We start from the raw sequence: 23,730 nt of genomic DNA on the forward strand, positions 1-23,730 counted from the left end.
TTTGGAATTCACCCAGGAGCATAGAAGAAAGCCGGAAAGTTTACAAGTCAATAAGCCTCAATGTCATAAAAATCCGTGACCTGAAGTTTACCAGCTGTATTCACAGGAAAGCTTCTCTGGCCCTCATACAATTTCTTTATTCTCATTTTAGACCTTAATAGTTTAAAAAGAAGTATTACTTCAACTTTATTTATTTATTTATTTATTTATTTATTTATTTATTTATTTAAATGTTTATTTATTTTTGAGAGAGAGAGAGGGAGAGCAGGGGAGGAGCAGAGAGAGAGGGGGATGGGACAGAGATCTGAAGCAGGCTCCACACTGACAGCAGAGAGCTCTATGTGGGGCTCGATCTCACTAATCACAAGATCACGACCTCAGCCAGAATGGGACACATAGTGACCGGGCTACCCAGGTGCCCCAGTATTACTTTAACTTTAAAGCATTTTACATGAGACCGTATTTGTTGGTCAAACTCAGGAGTGGATTCTCTTGTTTGGTCAACTCTAATTCTTGGTGATGAAGGAAATGTTTCAGGACATCTAGAAACCTAGAATTCTCAGAGTCATTTTGCCTTCTCCTTATTTTCTGTCCAAAAAATATAATACCTTTTTTTAGATATAATCATGCAGATTTCTGTTCTGTTGGTGAGATGATTTACTTCTGCGTGTGTCTGAGCAGACCAAGCTGCCAATTTGTAAGGAGCCTGCAGTTAGGGTCTGCTCAGAAGGAGGACAAAGGTGCTTGACCTTTCCGGACCTGCGTCTTGGGGGAAATTTGTCTGACGGCAACAGGGTCCAGTCACATTCCCATTACCTGTTTGGGACAGGCTTAAGAGGCCCAGTCCTTTCCGGTTTTGGAACAGAGTTCTCCTGAGGGCATTGCAAGCATGCATGTGTTAAATTTATTGCCATGCTGTGAAATTTACATTTCTGAAGAAAGTATACCTAGCTTTCATTTCTTGCATACATCACTTACTGGTATTAATTTAATTAGTTTCCCACCCCCATCTCACCATCCGCCCCAAGGAGAGAGAAAAATTAGAAATGGTGAGGACGGTTAAAGCCAGGTCTTTATTTATTTATATTTTTTAATTTTTTTAAATTTTTTATTTTTTAATATATGAAATTTACTGTCAAATTGGTTTCTATACAACACTCAGTGCTCATCCCAAAAGGTGCCCTCCTCAATACCCATCACCCACCCTGCCCTCCCTCCCACCCCCATCAACCCTCAGTTTGTTCTCAGTTTTTAACAGTCTCTTATGCTTTGGCTCTCTCCCACTCTAACCTTTTTTTTTTTTTTTCTTCCCCTCCCCCATGGGTTTCTGTTAAGTTTCTCAGGATCCACATAAGAGTGAAAACATATGGTATCTGTCTTTCTCTGTATGGCTTATTTCACTTAGCATCACACTCTCCAGTTCCATCCACGTTGCTACAAAAGGCCATATTTCATTTTTTCTCATTGCCACGTAGTATTCCATTATGTATATAAACCACAATTTCTTTATCCATTCATCAGTCGATGGACATGTAGGCTCTTTCCATAATTTGGCTATTGTTGAGAGTGCTGCTATAAACATTGGGGTACAAGTGCCCCTATGCACCAGTACTCCTGTATCCCTTGGATAAATTCCTAGCAGTGCTATTGCTGGGTCATAGGGTAGGTCTATTTTTAATTTTCTGAGGAACCTCCACACTGCTTTCCAGAGCGGCTGCACCAATTTGCATTCCCACCAACAGTGCAAGAGGGTTCCCGTTTCTCCACATCCTCTCCAGCATCTATAGTCTCCTGATTTGTTCATTTTGGCCACTCTGACTGGCGTGAGGTGATATCTGAGTGTGGTTTTGATTTGTATTTCCCTGATAAGGAGCGACGTTGAACATCTTTTCATGTGCCTGTTGGCCATCCGGATGTCTTCTTTAGAGAAGTGTCTATTCATGTTTTCTGCCCATTTCTTCACTGGGTTATTTGTTTTTCGGGTGTGGAGTTTGATGAGCTCTTTATAGATTTTGGATACTAGCCCTTTGTCTGATATGTCATTTGCAAATATCTTTTCCCGTTCCGTTGGTTGCCTTTTAGTTTTGTTGGTTGTTTCCTTTGCTGTGCAGAAGCTTTTTATCTTCATAAGGTCCCAGTAATTCACTTTTGCTTTTAATTCCCTTGCCTTTGGGGATGTGTCGAGTAAGAGATTGCTACGTAAAGCCAGGTCTTTAAAGGGGAATTCAACCAAGGGTCTCCCAAGAATGATCAACCAGCACTCTAGCATCCTACTTAATACCTTTCTAATTAACCAAGCAGTCTGGTTCCTAGTTCATAGCAAACTGAAGACAGCAAATTGGAAAGACGAGTGGGCTGACAAGAGCAAAGATGACAGCAAACAGAATAGTAAGAATACCGACGACCAAAACGTTAGAGCCAGATTTGGGAATTTGGGAGGCCAGCTCCTGGAGACATTTGGCGGAGGAACAACCCAATCAGCATACCTCAGTAACCCCTGAGGGCATGGCTGTTTCAGACCAGGGTGCCGCCGTTAGTAATCAAGAAGACAAACTCTGATACCATTGGTTAGTGACAAAGAATCTCTCTCTGGCCAAACTTTATCCACGTTCCTCTGAACCTCCTTCTTGACAAGGCCTCCACATCAGCCCGTCCTTGCCAGGTCTGCATAATCTAGTTGGGGCAAGAATCCTGCTAGGTTGGTTTAGAGATATCTGGTCTCTTGATATCTGGTCATCCTCAATATCTGATCAGATTCCTTACCCCTCACCCTTAGTATGTGACCACTCTGGACTGCCCTCAGGGAGAATCCTCCTGCCCTTGATATCTCCTCTTGATAATTTCCCACCCATTGGCCCTTCAGTCAGCTCCTTGGCTGTGAATTCCAACCTGTACTTGTATAGGAGTTGAGCCCAATCTCTCTCCCCTGTTGGGATGGTCTTGATGCCTATTGCAATAGTCCTAAATAAAGTCTTCCTCACCATTTCAACAAGTGTCAGAATACTTTCTTCTTTAATTGAGAAGACAAACCTGTCTTAGAGGCTTGAATGTAGATACTTCGGCTGTTCTCCATGCTAATTCCAGGAAGTTTAGGTACTAGCTCCTAACCCACTTCTGGGTAGCACAAATCTGAGAGAGGGAGCTAAGGTGATTATTATTTTGAGTTGGTTTATACCAAAGGCAGGGATGTATAAGTTGTTTATTGGCAAGAGTTCCCAGTTGAACCCCAGCCCATGTCTACTTAGCAAGTGTCTCGCCATGGAGTGGGGCTGTGTTTCCAGAGTAAAGGATGCCTTTTTCTAATTTTTTTTACAGAAGCTCCATAAGTTCACTAAATTGTGAACCTATGGGGCACATCCTCCTGAAGAGTCACATTTAAATACCTATCAAAGGTGCAGTTTGGAAAAGTCTGAACAAAGATGTGGGATGGAGAACAGGGCAAAAGATAAATTTGACCAAACACATTCAGCAGCAAATCAGCTGTAACAGAAAGAAAATAAATATCTGCATGTTGAGTCACCTCCTTGTAACACCAGTGGTTCTCAAACCTTGGTGTGCTCCAGAATCATTTGGGGGAGCAGATTCCCAGGCTACCCCTCACTAGCAGTTGGACTCATTAGTGCTGGGACCTGGGTATCTGTGTTTTAAATAAGCACTTATCTGATTCAGGTGCTTGAGGATCTTCTTGGCCCACACACACTTTGGGAATCATCATTTGGGAAGCCTGCAGAATCTGCTTAAGGAAGGAACTGATTTTTGGTTTATAGAAGCACCTTACTAGGCAGATTTTGGTTTCTCAAAGGCAAAGTGTTTGAATTGAGTCTAGAAGAAGAGATGTGAGCAAAGACAGTGCAGTGCTTATCATCATACATAGTCAAGTAACAGGAATCTAGAAATTGTTGGAAGCCTGTGAAGGAGGAGATGCTAGGAAGATGAAGCGAGGAGCCCAGCAACTTGGTAGGAGGTCAGGGCTTGGGTAGAAGATTGGTTGAACAAAGTTCCCAGGGGTGGGAATAAACAAGGAACTTTCTAGAACAGTAATGTTGACTATTTGCAGTTGCTTACTAGTATGGGTTATAATCTCTTTTTGTTACCCTGGAACCCTCTGTAAGTCTGTCTCACAAACCTGTCTTGTGCCATTAGTCATTTGTGGAGAAAGGAGAGGCCCACGCTAGGAGCCAACATAGAAAGGGAACTGAGGGCTTTAGTAAGGAGGAAGGAACCAACAGAGAAGCTGGCCATAGTAAGCCCCAATTGAGAAGGGGTGAGCCATGAATCCTCCCTCTCCCTGAAGGTCCTAAAGCAGTGGTATCCTACCTTTTATGATTAAATAACTCTATCAATAAAGAAAAATTTTTGGCACAGAGCCCTCCCCCCATATATATGCATATGCATTTATTTTTGTCTATTGTATACCACTCTACTATTGACATTATAAAACACATGTAAAAATTGAGGTAAAAAAAAGAGATGGGAAATCAGCATGAGAGTTCTAACAATTTATGCTTGTGTTTCAGGGGATTGGGTTGCGTCGCTACTGGAGCACATGGGTTCCATGTTGGAAAGCCTGACCAAAAGGAAGGTGACCCTTTAAGTAGGGGAAGGACGACCTTGCTGCACTGTGGATAGGGCCTATTTAGTTAGCAGACACTTGGATTACTCAGAAACCCAAATTATAGAAGAAGAGTGTGGAAAGAAATAAGGTCTATGCTCAGGCCAAAGGATTGTGCTATATATGTTGCTCAAAGTTGGTTCCGTGAGAAGAAAACCCATGGGAAGAATACTTCAATTATAACCACTTGTGACCACTAATTAAAAAGGAGGAAGAGGGGCGCCTGGGTGGCTCAGTCGATTAAGCGGCCGACTTCGGCTCAGGTCATGATCTCGTGGTCCATGAGTTCTAGCCCCGCGTCGGGCTCTGTGCTGACAGCTCAGAGCCTGGAGCCTGCTTCAGGTTCTGTGTCTCCCTCTCTCTGACCCTCCCCTGTTCATGCTCTGTCTCTCCCTGTCTCAAAAATAAATAAATGTTTAAAAACAAAAAGTTTAAAATAAAAGGGAGGAAGAAAACCCAACTTCCTCAACGCAGCAGCCTTAAGACATTCAATTCTTGGTTGCTGAGCATGTGTTTTGGGGCTCTGGGTCAGACATCTTTGGGCTCTCATACAGACAACAGCAGGTTGGCTATAAGCCCCTTCACCAGGGCTCTGGGCCCCAGCTCTTGCTTTTTTTCATTTTAACTTTTTTTTTTACTGTGATAGAATACACATAACATAAAATATGCCATTTTAACCACTTTAAAGTGGCATTAAGCACATTCACCACGTTGTGGGAACCATCGTTACTATCTGGCTCCAAAGCTTTCATCACCCCAAACAGAAACTTCATACCTATCAAGCAATAAGTCCTCATTCTCTCCTTCCTCCAGCCATTAGTAACCTCGAATCTACTTTCTGTTTTTATGAAGTTGCCTATTCCAGGTGCCTCATGCAAGTGGAATCATACAGTATTTGTCCTGCTGTGTCTGGCCTATTTCACTAAGAATGAGGTTGTCGTGGTTCAAGTATGTTGTAGCATGTTTCAGAATTTCGCTCCTTTTCATGGCTCAGTAATATCCCATTGTATGGATAGACCATATTTTGCCCATCCATTCATTCATCGATGAACACTTACTTGGGTTATTCCCACCTTTCGGCTATTTTGAATAATGCTGTAATGAATATGACTGTATGCATATCTGTTTGAATGCCTGCTTTAAATTCTTTTAGGTATAAGAGTACGATGGCTAGGTTATATGGCAATTCCATGTTTCGCTTTTTGAGGAACTACTGAACTACTTTCCACAATGGCCAAACCATTGTACATTCCCAACAGCAAAGTGTGAGGCTTGCAATTTCTCCACATCTTTGTCCACATGCTTGTTAATTTCCATTAAAAAATATTATAGCCATTCTATTTAGTGTAATGTGGCATCTCATTGTGATTTTAATTTGCATTTCTCTAATGAATAATGACATTGAGCATTTTTTCATGGCTATTTGGCCATGTGTATATCTTCTTTAGAGAAATGTCTATTAAAGTCCTTTGCCCATTTTTTAATTGGGTTGTTGGTTGAGGATTTCTTTATATATTCAGCCTTTATTAGATATACAATTTGCAAATATTTTCTCCCATTCTGTAGGTTGTCTTTTTGTCCTTTGATGGATAAAACTTTTTCATTTTAATCAAGCCCGGTTTTCTATGTTTTCTTTAAGGACTCATGCTTTGTGTCATCACTAAGAATCCATTGCGAATCCAAGATCATGAAGATTTGGCCCTATGTTTCCTTCCAATAATTTTGTGGTTTTAGGTCTCATGTTTAGGTCATTGATTCATTTTGAGTTATTTTTGTATATGGTGTCAGGTAAGGATCCAACTTTATTCTTTTGCATATGGAAATCCAGTAGTCCCAGCACCATCTGTTGAAGAGACTGTTCTTTTTCCATTGAATAGTCTTGGAGTCTTTGTTAAAAATCAATGGCTCACGTTTTGTGGTTTTTTTCCTGGACTCTCAATTCTATTCCATTGGTGTCTATGTCTACCATTATGCCAATCCTACACTGTTGGATTTTTTTGCTTTGTAGTTGAAGTTTTAGAACTGGGAAGCATGAGTCCTCTGACTTTGTTGTTTTACAAGGTTATTTGGCTACTCAGAGCCCCTGGTAATCCATATAAATTTGGGAATTGATTTTTCCACATTTTTAAAAAAATGTTGTTGGAATTTTGATGGGATTGTGTTGAATTTGTAGATCACTGTGGGTCTAGCTCTTGTTTTTTTTCCTGGACTATTAGGATGATCAAGAAGCCTTCTCACCTCATTCCAGAGGGACTAACCTTTGAAACTTCTTAACCAGAAGGTTTAACAACTGCCCAGCACTCTGTGCATGAGGAATTTGAAAGAGTAAGCCAGTCAGAACGTTCAGTGCCAATCTTTTCTCCAAGTACTGGCTGAGTGCATCATTCAAAACACCAACACATCTCTCTTTTGCATTTGTTCCAGCCTGGAGATTACACTTTAGAACCCACTGTCTTAGTGGTGCTTGATGAATCAGCACCCAATTGAGGAACTGAAATTGAACCAGCTGGATATTTTAAGGCTAATTGGGAAGCATTGAACTAACTCTTAGCTTTCCAGTAACTATTCCCCTTTTGTGAATGTATTTTAGTCCTTTTGTAGTTAAATATATTTTGCAATTCATATATGTATTGGCTAGGGATGCGTTCAATCGCATGGAACAGAAGATGTATTTTTCTCATATAATAAGCCCAAAGGTAGGTGTTTCCTGGCATTAGTTCAGGCACTCAAAGATTTCAGGGCTAGCATCTTTACAGTTCTTTTTGCCTTTCACTCATTATCTCAAGATGGCTTCACGACTCCAAGTATCATGCCCACATTCATAACAGGAAAGGGCGGGAAGGGCACCCCAGAGCTTATATTAAAGAGAAACTTTCCTAGAAGCTCACAGAAATCTCCCCATTATATTTTGTTAGTTAGATTTGTGTCCCATGGTTGGACAACCCTGTAGTTGCAAAAGAGCTGAGAATTTAGGGAACAGGATTGTCATGATTACCTTCAACCAATCCTGATCCATTGCTTGGAGCTAGGCACATTACTTTCCTAAACAAAATTGGGTTTCCTGAACAAAATTGGGATTCTGTGGGCAAGGAATAAGAAGAAATAGGGAATCAGTGTACTAGCAGATGTATATTATTTTATTATATGTTTCCTTAACACTTTCTACCTCTTGTGGGCTTGTTCTCATCCTTGATATTCTAAGAATACCAGAAGTCATCTTGATCGTATTGTCTTTATTTCCTTATTGGGCCTACAGAGTGGTTTGGACACACAGTGAATACGCAATGAACATGGGGTGATCTCACCAATAGACAAACCAGAAAGTTGCCATCTTCAGGAGAATATGTGCAGGAGAGGGCTGGAAGGTGGTGTTCCCCTTCTGTTGATAAAAGCCTGGTTAGGTTAGTGTAGAGACAGTAGGGCATGGCCATCCTGTTGGTCTGTAAGCAAAGGGGGGAGCAGTGTTACAGGCTCCATGTCTTTAAAGTCTTAGTTCACAATACCCATGATACTTCCTAACCGTATCCTTTAGGTGTTAAAACATTCTCTTTTCTTGCCCTTTAGGAAAAAATGCCACGTTTGAAAATGCATCTCATCAGTGATTCAATCAAAGAAATATCTTAATGAGAACAGGAATAGGAAAAAATTCCCCAACATTGTATCTGGGTAGACTTTAATAGCTAATTTATATTTCCAAATATGAATATAAATCAAAAGGCTAAATACTGGAAAGTCAAAAATATTCCATATTTGGCATTAAAGTCAGGGAATTGATCACATTTGCTGAGTGTAGCTTATAAAAAGTGCTAATTTATGGCTAAGTAATTAAACTGGGAGACAGATGGAGAATCAAATGAGTTTTCCCCACATCCAAATTTGCATACAGTTTCTGATGGTGCATTCTCTCGTTGCTCTATATGGTGGGCTCCAGTATTGGAAGAACATGAAGAGCTATTTATGTCAGTTTTGCTCAAGCATCTCCAAAGAAAGAAAAGGGGGATGATACAGAATCACAAACTGAGATAAAATACAGAGCCCAGTTAGAAGTTCTGTCCTGCTCCTCATTCATTCATTCCTTTTGCTTCCATTCCATGATGGGAATAGCAGGCAACTGTGGAATTATGCAATTCTCTCCATTCTCCATTGTGTAATGGGAAGTGCACTGGTCCAGGAATCAGAAGGTAATTTAATTTCAGTTTTCTCTGTAACTAGCTATGCGACGTTGGGCGACTCTCTTCTCTCTGGTCCTTAGTTGCCTCATTAGACATTGAGTTTAGCGTTGACTAGACTATCTCTAGGCAGTATTGTATGGTGGAAAAAGCAAGGGCCCTTTTGATCTTGGACCAACCACATACGAGCTGAGGAATATTTGATAAATTACTTTAACCACCACTTGTGCTCCAGTCTCTTATCTGAATAGATTATCTCTAGGCAGTATAAGTATGTTAGAGAAAGCAAGGGTTCTTTTGATCTTGGATTAACCACATACTACTTGAGGGATCTTCAACAAATTACTTTAACCACCACTGTGTGCTACAGTTTGTTATCAGCAAAATGGGGCTGTTGGGTGATTTCATGCAAAACTCTTAGAAAGTGCTTGACATATAATAAGTACCTCTCAAATGTTGGGTGCTTAGTATCTCTAAGACTGTCTCCTGCCCTGAGACTTTGTGAGTCTATGTGTCTGTCTATTCTCTGAGTCTGTGAAGGAAGGTAACTTAATGATAGTCAATCTAGCCTACTTCCATCCTGCATCAGGCTTGCAATTTCTGGAAATCGTTAGCAGGGATTATTTAACTGTCTGGGCCTTATTTACATTGCCCTTGATGGCACAGTGCCACCAGACATAAAGAGTTCAATCCCTCCCAGGCCAGGCCAGTGCTTACACCCACCAGGGCACATGGTTCATCAATTAGTATTGTCTCAGAGTTATGCTGAGTTGCCAGTGAAACTCGTAGAAGAAAACCTTAACTCTCTTCTCCATCTTCCATGCCTTCAATCCCAACATTTGGGAGAGAGGATCTGGGTGTCTGTGCCCCTGGGATGACATGAAGCGCAGCTCTGTGATCTAGACTCGGGCTGTCAGACCCCTGTCCTCAATCCACACATACACCAACACAGTGGGTGCCAAGGAGAGAAGCAGCTTCTTCGTCATGGTTTGCAGAGACCACTTTGCAGACGGTCATGGTCAGGGCAACCGGGTGCCACTTGGTTTTACAATCCCTTTCATTTTCATTTTTGTGTTGTAGTCAGTTGTTAGGGATGACAAAAGTATGGAAGTGTTTAAAACAGTTTGAAAAGATGCCCATGGCGGGCATCACTGTGTGGCAACCAGTCTGCTTTCCTGAAATTATCTTCACTTACTTCTTGATGTCTTACTGTGATAGCCAGTCAAGATGCTCTGCCCTTCCCTGCCCAGGAGGTAAGAAGTGGGTCCAATCCAGGCAACTTGGCTTCTCCTCTGACTTGAAATCTTAGGCAAAATGGCTAAGAATGGGTGCCGGGCATTCTCCATTCATCATCTCTTTGGTTCCACTCTCCGGCCACCCACCCTGGTCAGTGTCTTAGGAAGTTGGTATTTACAGCCTACCTCAGCGGACTTCCTTGACCTCTAGATTCCATTTGTGTTTGGCCAGTGGAAAGCACTGGTGGGAGACCAGCGGGTAGAAGAAGAGTGAACTTGGGTTTCTTTTTCACCTTCCTCCCTCCCTGCCAGGCAGTGTGGTTTGGCTCTTTCCCTCCACTAATGCCTCAGCTCTGGATAGGAGCTCCACAGATGAGTAATTTCTTTCCAGTTTAGTACCATAACAGAAGGCCAGTCCTGATGACCACTCTTTAAAAATCAGTATCAATGTGAGTTGAAAACTGTCTGGAAGCTCTGAAAGGATTGTTGTTTTGTTTTTCAAATATCAGAATTAACTTATAACCTCTTTCTTTTTTGTGTGTTATAATCAAAGCATGATTGTATTTAGGGTTGTCTATTTCCCCATATATACTTTAAAAGTCTTTTAAAATATTGAGATAATTTACCATCATAAAATTCACCCTTTTAAATTCTTTTTTAATGTTTATTTATTTTTGAGAGAGAGAGAGAGAGAGAGAGGCAGAGAGAGAGGGAGACACAGAATCTGAAGTAGGCCCCCAGGCTCTGAGCCTGATGCAGGCTCGAACTCACGAACCACAAGATCATGACCTGAGCCGAAGCTGGATAAAATTCACCCTTTTAAAGTACACAATTCAGTGGATTTCGGCATATTTCTAGAACTGCACAGTCACCTCCTCTATCTAATTTCAAAACATTTTGTCATCCCAACAAAGAAACCTCATACCCACTACGCAGTCCCTCTCCATTCCTCCCTTCCCCTCAGCCACTGACAACCATGAATTATTTTCTGTCTCTATAATTTTTCCTCTTTTGGACATTTCATGTAAACTGAATCATACAATACATAGTGTTTTATGACTGGTTTCTTTCACGTTGCATAATATCTTCAGTGTTCATCTATGTTGCAGCATGTATCAGTATTTCTTTCCTTCTTACGGCCAAATAATATTCCATTGTAGGGATATACTACGGTTTGTTTATCCATTCACTGGTTGATGGACATTTTGTTTCTACTTTTTGATTATTATGAATAAATGGTGCTATGGGTACTCATGCACTAATTTTTTTCTAAACACCTGTTTTCAGTTATTTTGGGTGTATACTTAGGAATGTATACTAGATCATATATTAATTCTATGTTTGACTTTTTGAGGAATCATGAAACTGTTTTCCAGAATGTTATTTTCTATCTTTTGATTAGAGTCACCTTAGTAAGTGTATCTCATTATGGTTTTGATTTGCATTTTTCTTTTTTTAATGTTTATTTATCTTTGAGAGAGAGAGAGAGAGAGAGAGAGAGAGCAAGCTGGGGAAGGGCAGAGAGAGAGGGAGACACAGAATCCAAAGCAGGCTCCAGGATCTGAGCTATCAGCATAGAGCCTGACACAGGGCAAGAAACCCACAAACCGTGAGATCATGTCCTGAGCTGAAGTCGGATGTCCAACTGACTAAGCCACCCAGGTATCCCTGATATGCATTTTTCTGATGACGAATGCTGTTGAACATCTTTTCATGTGCTTATCAGTCATTTTTATGTCTAAGTTTATGTTTTTATTTGGAGAAACAGCTAATCAAATCATTTGCTCATATTTTAACTGGGTTGTTTTTTATTGTTGAGTTCTAAGAGCTTTTTATATTGTAGGTGCAAGTCCTTTATTAGATACATGAATTGAAAACATTTCCTCCTATTCTGCAGATTGTCTTTTCACTTTCTTTGTGGTGTTCTTTGAGCACGAAAGTTTTTAATTTTGATGAATTCCAGTTTATCTATTTCTCTTGGGTTGCTTGTGTTTTTAGTGGCATGTTTAAGATACAAAGATCCTAGGAAATTCTTACCCACTTTGTATTCCAATATTTCCATGTCCCATGAAATTCTTACTATCTATGTTAGATATTCTGATGTTACCCTCCAAATCCCTTAACCACCCTTCCACCTGTTTTTCTTTCTGTATTACATTCTGAATAATTCCTTCACATCTATCTTCTACTTTGCCAATTCCTTTTTCAACAGTGTCTAATCTGCCACTTTTCTATTGAGATTTAATGTCACTGGATATATTTTACACCTGTAGAATTTGTTTGGCTTCTTTTCAAACCTACTTGTTCTCTTCTACAGTTATTTAGTTGTTTATTTGCTTCTTAGGGTTTCTTAAATATCTCCTATTTAATCCTTTACTTGTTTTTAGCATATTTAATTTGTGTTATTTTCCAGATTGTTGATTTTTTTAATCTTAAAGTCTTAGGGTCTCTAATCCTTTTGTTTCTTTTGTCTTATGATACCTGTGGATTGTACGTGCGTATGCATGCATGTGTGCAAAGTATATATTTGTAAGTTCATCTTTAGTCAGGCTTGTTCTGTTTTGTGGAAATCTACAGCGGTTTCCTTGCAGAGAATCTGAGAGAGCATGTTGCATTTTCTTCTTCTGTGTTTTTTTTTTTTCTGCCTAGAACTAATTTTTATATTAATTTCCAGTATTGATTTTTCCTGGCCTCTACAATTAGTATAAATTAAAATCTCAGATGCATGAAGCGATGGCCTAAAGGTTTTATTAAAAAATTTTTTTTTTTTACCCAGGGCCAAAGAAGAAAACAGATGAGCTTTCTCTCTTAACTATTGGCTGTACTGACAGATGAAGTTTGTCTGGTCCACCCTTCTGCTGAGATTATAGCTATTTGACAATCCAGCTCCAAACAGGGGTTTTGGCTCACCACTCTTCATCTTGCCCTGGGCCTCAACACCTATCCCCACATGAACACTGAAATCCAAGTCCCTTGGTCATTTGAACCAACAACTACCTCCCGTCAGTCACATCCTGCAGTGTTAGCTCACATGGCAGTTTTCAGTTCTGTCTTCTATGTGGCCCACTGGGATTTCTAGTTTCTTGTGAGCTCAACTATGACTTTTTTAAATGAGTTTTTAAGACCTATGTTTCAAAAAGGCAATGGATCTAGGATTTTATTGAGGGAGGTTTGTGTTATTTTAGCTTGCCATCTTGCCCCTCCCCATCATTGTTTTTAATAAAGTTCTGCCAACAGGTCACTGTTACGGGAACAATATGAGCTTTAGGCTCAGTGTGTCTAGCAGCCTACACGTACGGGAGATTTAGTAAGGAGGAAAATTCTCGTTACGTTGAAGGTATACTTTTGAGCTTGTTCAGTAGGGCTTATTGTTTTCTATGTCGTCACTAACATACAGGCTGAAACAGGGGGTTGAATTATTGTGTTAGGACTAATTACTTGAGGTGTGAATGATTATTTTGTCTTAATTCCTCTCTATTTGTTAGCGTCTCTATTGTTGGCTGGACCATGGAAAATGTGTCATAGGAAACACTTAACAAAACTGTTTAATAACAATCCTTAACATTTAAATTTGTTTTAAATTTTATTTTGACTCCAATGTAGTTGACATACAGCATTATATTAGTTCCAGGCCAATCATTAAGATCTTTGATGGGACTGTAATTGGAAAGATACAGGAATGGTGGGCTACAACAGGGTCTGAATCTTCACCATCTCTGTTCTTGTCCTCTTATTCTACATAGATGTGAATCTGATCACTGAACCTGAACCCCGCTACTGGACTATACTGTTACTATGCGAATGTTCCACTCTGCTCTATAGAACTATACAGCTCTCCAGAGAGTCCTCTTTAAGGACTCTTTATATCCTGTAGGAAATAACCTATCTGTTTATTTATTCAACAGATATTCACTGAGTGCTGGCCAGATGTCTGGCACTGGGTTGAGTGTGGTCATTGGGGAGATAGAACCACCAAGTTTCTGGCCCTCACTCTTTCAACCAGAGCAGCCCTGTTGGTATCTGTTTTCTAGTTGGCATTCTGGGTAAGGGGGTTCTGCTGTGTAAAGAAAGTTTGAAATCCTCTCTCTGTGACATAGCGCCCTTATTTTAAAAGAAGTTTCTATTAAGCAAAGCTATTTGGGGACCATGGCTTAATAGCTGTATGTATAAATAAATTGTACACCCAGCACAATGATGAACACCTAGTGGGTATGTGTGTTATTCAAGGTGGCTATCGTTAGCTGCTATAAAAAAGCGACCCCAAACATATAAGGTTTATTTCATGTTCATATTATATGTCCATTGCACATCTGTGGCTGTGTTTCACATGTCATCCTACTTTGGGACGTACGCTGACAGAGCATCCTCTATCCTCTTTCCTGGCCCATGGCAGGGGTGAAAGAACTTGCCGGAACCTATATTGGCTCTTACAACTTCTGCCTGGAAATCACACATGCCACTGCTATGGACTTTTCATTGGCTAAAGCCAGTTATATGACTTTGCCTGATGTCATTGGCACAAGGAAATATATTCTTCCCATAGGGAGGGGCCGCAAATATTTGCAAATGATAATGCAAAGTGCCATAGCACTCAGCAAATATTTGTTGATTAAACAACTCTATCCAATACATAAACATGTATCAATGCATTCTCAAATCCCAGCCAGAGGAGTCAGTCTCTTTGAGTAGAAATACACAATTGTGTGCTTTTGTGAATTGTGAGAAGAGCTGAAATCAGGTTAAGATAATCTCAACATTTTTATTACCACAACACAGTAACAACTACTCTTCAACATCGGGTAAAGAAACCATAACATCCATCCCCCCAACCCCGCATCCCTTCTGCCTTTTCAAAATGAGTTCTAAATATTAGAAGGAAAAAGGTCTGGGACTTCTAAGGATTAAGAAGAAATTTGCATCAGCAGAAAGTCAGGCTGTAAACCCCAGGGAGTTGAAGAGCTTAGTTCCAGAGCCAGATTGTATAAAACAGGGCTTAAAAAGTAATCTGGAGCCATCCTATGTAAAACAAATGGTCTGCCAACAGGAAGCCTCAAAGGGTTGCAAAGTATGAAGGAATGAAATGATTTCCAGACTACCAAGAGGATTTTCTTGATTGAACCAAGACCAACTTATGGAGTCATGTTCTCTGTGAATCTATGATTTTCCCCTTTTGTGCAAAAGCACGAAGGAAAGCATATAGAAAGTTTTGCCGTAGCCGGGCTACAGAGAGGGAACATGCGTCTCGGTGCAAAGAGAAAGCTATGATTGGACTCATAGTGCAAGTGATTGAAATTTGACTCAAGTCATCTTCAGCCAAAGGGACTAATACTGGTTCTCAAAGCTGAAAAGTCCAGGGGTGGATTTGGCCTCAGGTATGGCTGGATGCAGGAGCTCACACAATAATGTGTGGCCTTTGTCTCTGTCTCCCCGTCTCTCCTTATTTCTGTTTGGCTTTATTCTGCAGGCTGGGTTGTATCCATCTGGGTCTTGGATTTTGCATAACATACCTGCCTCAGCTGAGCATTCAAACATTTCTGCAGAATTAGGTCTTAGCCTGCTGCGGGCCTGTGTCCGTCCTTCCTTTGTAGCTGATAGGAGCCTCTTTGTGAATGCCCACCAAAGCCCTCTGGCTCCTGCCACCTGCCATTTGCTGCTGGTGACCAGCTATCCATTTCCTTCTGCGGGGCGCCAGCATGACTTAGCGTCACTTAGCCAACGCTGCTCTCTCTGTAGGTTTTGTCCCCCAGATTTTTAAAAATGCCCACATCATTGCACCTGTTACAGAAGCTTCTTCCGCTGGGACATTTTTCCAGGCTACCACTGGTGAAATCTAGCAAGTGGGTTGCTACCTTGAGGCAGGACTGTCCTTCCCCCACCTACCAACCCAGAGGGCATCCTCTCCGCCCACCAGGTGGCAGGTGGGGGAGTCACAGATTCCCACTTTCCGCCTGTGCTGTCTGACCTATTCTGGCCACCACCGAAGCTAGCCTGGGTCCCCCAAGAAGCAGACATTGAAAGGGGCTTAAGCGTGCAAGGATTTTATTAGGGCAAATGACTGTGAGAAAATGGGGAGAGAGACCAGCCAAAATTTGGGAGAGCTTGCAGACCTTGAGAGAAGGGAGGAAAGGTTGGGTGGGAGTGTCCCAGACCGATTTGCAGCTTATGAAGGTTCTGCAAGGATGCCAAGTAGTCCTCAAGCCCATTTCGGTGGGGTCGGGGGTCACCTATCTGCCAGGCAGGACCAGCTACATGATTTGTGGGGCCTAGGCTGAAACGAATATGCAGGGGCCCTTGTTAAAAAGTGGTTAACCACCCATCACTAAACCAAGCACGGATCTTTCTGAGTGTGGGGTCCCATGAAACCAGCCCTGCTCCCAGGAATTGGCTGCCTTAGTGTCCCCACTGTGCTCAGTCACTGCCCGAGAACAGGCCTCGGGAAGGGTGGCCTCAGCTCCATGTGTGATGGATTGCAGAGCTTAGCAAGCAGGGCCCTGGGTCATTCATGCTTCCCCATAACTGGACGTCTGTGAGACACATTCTCACAATCTCCACAGATGGGGCCACATTTATCTTTTTTTTTTTTGGTGGTGGTTTTTGCTTTTTGTCTCTTAAGAATGCTGAAGATGAACATATTATCCTCCATTTACAGCTAACACTTTAAAAATAGGGTTTTACTCCTGACACAATTTATTTAAGTGGGGATTTAGTTTAGTTTTTTTTTCCCCTTCAAGTGATAACCATATGTCCTATCCCCATTTCTTAAATGGCCAGCCTTTTCCCTCCTGATTTAAACACCCACTGTGTCAAATGTTAAATTCCAGGGGCGCCTGGGGGGCTCAGTCGGTTAAGTGTCTGACTTCCGGTCAGGTCATGATCTCACAGTTCGTGGGTTCGAGCCCCATGTTGGGCTCTGTGCTGACAGCTCGAAGCCTGGACCCTGCTTTGGATTCTGTGTCTCCCCTTCTCTCTGCCCCTCCCCTGCTCATGCTCTGTTCCTGTCTCCATCTCTCAAAAATATAAACGTTGAAAAAAAAAATGAATTCCACCTATACATAGGTGACAGGAGGTGATAATGCAACAATTTTGTCTTATTTTAGCTGGCTTCTGAAGAGAGCAGTTTCCACATCTCAGGTACCACGTGGGAATGCCACAAAGGGGTGGCAGAAGGGTGACTCAAGCTAGCTTTTGTGACCCCAAGCGTCTCAAAAATATCGGGTGTGTAAAGAAGTAAGATTGCAGCAGGAGGAGGATTTTCCTAGAGAAGGTCGGTGAATTTGGAATCTCTCCCCGCTTTAAGAGTGATGGGAGGCGCACTCCTCTAGGGCCTCCCATGGGACCACTCAGCTTGCTCTGTATATCCCACAGATGGAGGGACCCGACAGGCGGGTGTTTGACTTGAGCCAGGAAAACCTCAAGCTCAAGAGTGCCGTGGCGAGCTGGCTGCTCTCTGGGGCGAGCGGAGGTGGCTACCCTGCGTGGTCCCCTTCCCTTCCCCACCAGGGCTGCCCTCAGCATTCTCCACCCCCCTTGGGGCTTCTCGAAGGACACCGCCCGGCTCCTTGCCCTCTGGATTCCCATTGGGTTTGGGCATCAGGAGGCCCCAGGGGCCATGGAGAGAGAGGAGGGGAGACTTTGCCCCCCAGCTGCCTCCCTTTTGGGTGCTGTTGGTGAAAGGGCTGCAGTTGTCCGCCTCAGGCCACGGCTTGATGACATCCATCCGCGTTCTTGTTCCTCCAAGTCCCAGGCTGAGAACTGTCCCCTCTTTCCCCAGCCCCAGCGGGCTTCCCTTCCCTTCCTGGGACTTTCCCTCAGCTCTGCCCACCCTTTAATTGACAATCCTCCCTTCATGGATTTATCTTCCATTTTCCCTTCCCGGTGTGCCAACTGTTTCTAATGGCAAGGAACTTCAACGTGACGCACTTTTATATTTTAGAAGATGATATTTATCCCCGCCCCCCCCCCCCCCCCCAATTTACACCATCTTCCAGGTCTTCTCTTCTGAGCTCCGGGTTTGCATGTCCAAAAGCGTACTTACATCCCCCGGGTGTCTGATGGAGCTCCTGATCTCTGCGCCCAACTGTGCACGCTACCCTCCACCGGACACCGTGCTCCTCACCAGGCTGGCCGGTGGTGGTCAGGCACGCCCCACACTCAGGGCCACTGCTGACTATTTTCCGTTTCTCCCCCTCTCCCCTCTCCCGTTGTCTTGCCCACACCGAATCTCTCATGAAGACCCGTCAGCCCGATTCCCAAAGTAGATGTCAAATCTGTTCCCCTCCCACCACCCTGTGTCCATGCCACTCCCCCCAGGGACCTTTGTCACTCACTCCTCTGCACAGGAGCCTTTTTAGGGCCTTTCCGCTTCTGCCCGTTTCCGAAAAGCCAGACTCGAATTGTCAAAGTGTGGGTCAAAACTCGTCACTCCCGTGGGTCCTAAGAACAAAGTCCAGGCTCCTTATGATGAGCTATAAACAAAGCCATGGGGTACAGTTGGGCAGTGAGGGTCCTGCTTGGGATGCATGTCCGACGTGGTCCGGGGCTGACATCCCACCTGACGTGTTTTGTGTCCTGCCCGCTGGGTGAACCTCCACTCCCAGCGGAAAGTGCCTTTCTCGAACTTGTGCAAAGCTGCCTTGGCTGCAAGGCTCTAATGGCCGCCTTCTGCTCTCTCTCCGTCACCATCTCTCATTGCCCTTGTTTCCAGGGCTCCAGCCACAGGGAGCACCTTCCTTCTGTGAATGTGCTCGCTCCCACCTCTGTGCTGTGGCAGTCGTGGGTCTCTTTGTCTTCAAGGCTCTTCACGTGACTTACTCCTTCTCACTCTTTGGGTCTTGGTCCAGATAAATTGCCTCCTCTGAGAGGTCTCCCCTCAGCACCCCAATAAAGTGACTGCCCTAGTCAATTCACACGCTTACTTCGTGATTCCACAAATATTCAATAAGTGTCCACGATGTGCCAGGCATGTTCTATGTGTCGGAACAGTGGATCCAACAGATAAGAATAGCTGCCCACAGGGATGTTACTTTTCTAGGGGTGAGGGTCAAATAACAGATGTGATTGTTAATGTTTTTTTAATTATTATTTTAGAGAGAGAGAGAGAGAGAGAGCAGGCAGGGGCGAGGGGCAGAGGAAGAGAGAGAATCCTAAGCATGAGGGGCTTGATCCCACACCCCTGGGATCATGACCTGAACTGAAATCAAGCGTCAGATGCTCAGCCGAGTGAGACACTCATGCACCCCTGTGATGGTCAATTTTGTGTGCCAACTTGGTGAGGCCATGGTGCCCAGATTTTTGGATCCAACACCAGTCTGGATGTTGCCACGAAAGTATTTTTCAGGTGTGATTAACAAGTAGATCTGTAGGCTTTGAGTAATGCAGATTATCCCCCACCGTGCCGATGGGCCTCACCCAATCAGTTGAAGAGATTGAAGAGAAGAGACTGACCACGGCTGCAGAAGAAAGAAGTCTACCTCCAGCCTGCTGCAGATGTTGGGGCTGCCAATGCCTCCACAATCATGTGAGCCAATTCTTTAAAATACACCTCTCTCTTTCTGTGCACACACACACAAACACCACACCCTATTTGTTCTGTTTCTCTGCAGAATTTTGATGAATAAATAGACCAGATAAATAGGCAAAATAAATTATACAGTACAGCAGATAGTGATAAATGCAATGGAGAAAACCCATAGCCTTCTATTTTCTCCATCACTGCGATCATCTGTAACTGCCTCGCTTGGTATCTTTTTTGTTATGTACCTTGTCTACCAGGGCATATCATTCACTGTTACATGCTGTTCTGGTTGTCTTTGCTGTGTAACAAACAAAGTGAATTACACAGCAATCATTTTATTGTGCTCACACATTGTGTGGGGGAGGAATTTGGAAAAAGCATCATGAGGATGCGGGTTCTCTACTCCAGCAAGTGTTGGGCTCAGTTGGCAGGACTCAAGGCCAGGGGTTGGAAGGTCAGAGGGCTCCGGCACTCATCTGCCTGGCTCCTGGGCTGGGCTGGCTGAGGTTTGCACGCAGCTGAGACTTGGCCGGCAGCACCTAGGCACGGCCTCCCAGGGGACCTGGGTGTCTCATAGGGCGTCTGATAGGATGGGTTCATAAAGGGAGTTTTCGAGGGCTGTTTTTGGGCAGTGAGCCTTCAGAGAGAGCCAGGCAGAAGTGGCTTGGCCTGTTATGACCTAATTTCAAAAGCCACAGCGTATCACCTCTGTCGTACTCCAGTGGTGGCAACCATCTTGGACTCAGATTCAAGAGGAGAGAGCACAGATCTCTCAATCAGAGAAGATTTTAAAAAATTGATGAAAAAAATATGCGGCATATACACTAGAATATTATTCAGCCATAAAAAAGAAGGAAATTCTGCCATTTGGGGACAACATGATGGACCGCATGAGCACTATGCTAAATGAAATAAGTCATACGGAGAAAGAAAATGCTGTATCTCACTTATTGTGGAATCAGAAAAAATCCAAAAGCGTTGCAACATAGAGTACATCGGTGGTTCCAGGGGTTGAGGGTTGGGAGAAGTGGGTGGTGATGGTCAAAGCATGCAAACTTCCAGTTATAAGAGAACAAGTTCTGGGGACCTAATGCACAGCGTGGTGACTCTAATTAACAATACTGTATTGTATACTTGAAATTTGCTAAAAGAATCCATCTTAAGTGTCCTTGCCCCACCTCCCCCCCACCCAGAGCAACTATGTGAAATAATAGATGCGTTAACTAGCCTTATTGTGTTAATTATTTCACTATTATATATACCAAATCATCACGTTGTACTTTAAACTTGCACAAAGGTCTATTTCCAGTGTGTTTCAACAACACTGGAAAAAAAAATTCAGGTGATATGTTCACACTATCTCACGTGCTCGGCACCTAACACGGTTCCTAGTGCATAGAAGATACTCAAGAAATGTTTGTTGATTGCATGCACAGAAAAGCCTAAGCCAAACAAAATAAATGTTACTTATTCTACTCCCTAGAGATAATTGCTATTAAAATATTTTCTCAACACATGGACTGTCTATGTTCTTCTTGCTCAACGATTACTTCTATAAGTGCCATTAGCATTATAATATTTTCCACTTAACATTATGACTTTCCCACGTCCCCAGGTCTTCTTCCAGCCCAAAATAGGGCTCTGTAGTTGCACGTTTTGGAGGCACCATATTTTATTTATTTATTTATTTATTTATTTATTTATTTATTTATTTATTTTTTAGGCAATTGGATTTTCCCTTATTAGGCAATTGGATTTTCCCCAGTACTTTGCGATAAGTAAATACTGCAATAAACATATTTGTGTGCATGTCTTTGAACTCTTTTCTAGAAATTCTTTCAAAGACAAATTCCTAGAAGTAAAATTTCTGGGTCAAAAGGGATGTGTGTTTCCAAGATCTCGGAAATATTTTCATACACCATGATTTTCTCACTTTTGAGGAATCAAAACTGAACATTCAACAAAAGTCTTATAGCGAGTTTTGACATGCATTTATTTTCTTTAAAACAATAAAGCATAAATGTATTTTCATCTGTTTTTAAATGTTTATATTTAGGGTTTTTTTTATAGTTGATATTGCAATAAAATCAGAGGTGCTTCTGAAAAGAAACACCAGGAGGTTGTCTAAAAATATCACATCTTTGCAAAAATGTTCGGATTTAAAATGGAGTGTGTCCCCAGTAATTGAATCCCACTGCAAACCAATTCATCTCAGTTCTAAGGAGCAAAGAAAATTGCACGGTGAGAGGCGTGACTGTTACACATTACCCATGACTTGTAAACTTGTTTGAACAAGACCCCAGAGTCTAGATGTACACTAAGAGAAAATTCAAGTTTTTAGTTTCATGACAGTGGTCTTGACACCTTATTCCTTAGAACATGAGAGTAGTCCGTGAGTTTTAATCTTGTTGGGGATCATGCAGTTTCTTTCATTTTTGCACACCCTTAGTTATATTAACGGTGGGTGTTATACTGATACATAATCTAGTTTTTATAGTCTCACTAAAGTTTCAGAGTAAAGAAGTATGTTGTCACGTATCGTGTCATATCATCGTATCATATCATATCTCATATATCTTAGGTGGCTATAGCTGCAGTTACAATTTATGATCTGTGTGTAATCAAGCTCTCCCTAAAGTGGTTTTTTAAGTGCTACATGCTTAAAATTTGCACATTCTATGAATCAGTTGGTTTCATAGCTTAGCCAGTGTGATGTCTAACTTCTTTAACGTATCGGGAAGATGGCCTCTAAAACACACATCTATCTGTTTGCGTGTCTCTCTATCTTCCTTAGAGCAAATGAGATTGGTGGCATAAAATACTAAAGGCTCCAAGTCTTTATATTAAATATAAAATGACTTATAGTAATTTTCTTTTTGCCCAGTTCTATTGAAATGTAATTGACATATAACATTGTCTTAGTTTAAGGTGTACAATATAACGATTTGACATATGTAGGTATTCTGAAATGGTTACCACAACAAGTTTAGTTAATATCCACTACTTCATATACAGGTAGTGACTTTTTTTCTAGTAATGAGAATTTTTTTTTTTTAGTTTTTTTAATTTTTTTTTAATTTAATTTTTTATTTTTAAAAATTTACATCCAAATTAGTTAGCATATAGGGCAACAATGATTTCAGAAGTAGATTCCTTAGTGCCCCTCCCCCACTTAGCCCATCCCCCCTCCCACAACCCCTCCAGCAACCCTCAGTTTGTTCTCCATATTTATGAGTCTCTTGTGTTTTGCCCCCTCCCTGTTTTTATATTCTTTTTGTTTCCTTTCCCTTATGTTCATCTGTTTTGTCTCTTAAAGTCCTCATATGAGTGAAGTCATAGGATTTTTGTCTTTCTCTGACTAATTTCACTTAGCATAATCCCCTCCAGTTCCATCCACGTAGTTGCAAATGGCAAGATTTCATCCTTTTGGATTGCCGAGTAATACTCCATTGTGTGTGTGTGTGTGTGTGTGTGTATATATATATATATATATATATATATATATATATATATATACCACATCTTCTTTATCCATTCATTCATCGATGGACATTTGGGCTCTTTCCATACTTTGGCTATTGTTGATAGTGCTGCTATAAACATGGGGGTGCATGTGCCCCTTCGAAACAGCACACCTGTATCCCATGGATAAATACCTAGAAGTGCCATTGCTGGGTCGTAGGGTAGTTCTATTTTTAGTTTTTTGAGGAACCTCCATACTGTTTTCCAGAGTGGCTGCACCAGATTGCATTGCCACCAACAATGCAAAAGAGATCCTCTTTCTCCGCATCCTCGCCAACGTCTGTTGTTGCCTGAGTTGTTCATGTTAGCCATTCTGACAGGCATGAGGTGATATCTCAGTGTGGTTTTGATTTGTATTTCCCTGATGATGAGTGATGTTGAGCATTTTTTCATGTGTCGGTTGGCCATCTGGATGTCTTCTTTGGAGAAGTGTCTATTCATGTCTTGTGCCCATTTCTTCACTGGATTATTTGCTTTTTGGGCATTGAGTTTCGTAAGTTCTTTATAGATTTTGGATACTAACCCTTTATCTGATATGTCATTTGCAAATATCTTCTCCCATTCTGTTGGTTGCCTTTTAGTTTTTCTGATTGTTATGAGAATTTTTTTTTAAGTTTATTTATATTGAGGGAGAAAGAGAGAGTGAGAGTGTGTGGGAGGGGCAGAGAGAGAAGGGGA

The 23,730-nt window shown here is 42.0% G+C and overlaps 1 long non-coding RNA gene across 1 annotated transcript; it reads left to right on the forward strand.

The window, feature by feature from the left end:
• Positions 1–312: 312 nt before the first annotated feature.
• On the forward strand, positions 313–11,266 carry LOC131512774 (uncharacterized). Its single transcript, XR_009262304.1, has 2 exons — positions 313–1,069; positions 2,210–11,266. It is a non-coding gene; the product is annotated as an uncharacterized LOC131512774 (long non-coding RNA).
• Positions 11,267–23,730: the final 12,464 nt, after the last annotated feature.

Source organism: Neofelis nebulosa, chromosome 5 (assembly GCF_028018385.1).
Source record: "Neofelis nebulosa isolate mNeoNeb1 chromosome 5, mNeoNeb1.pri, whole genome shotgun sequence".
In the NCBI taxonomy this organism is placed as follows: Eukaryota; Metazoa; Chordata; class Mammalia; order Carnivora; family Felidae; genus Neofelis; species Neofelis nebulosa.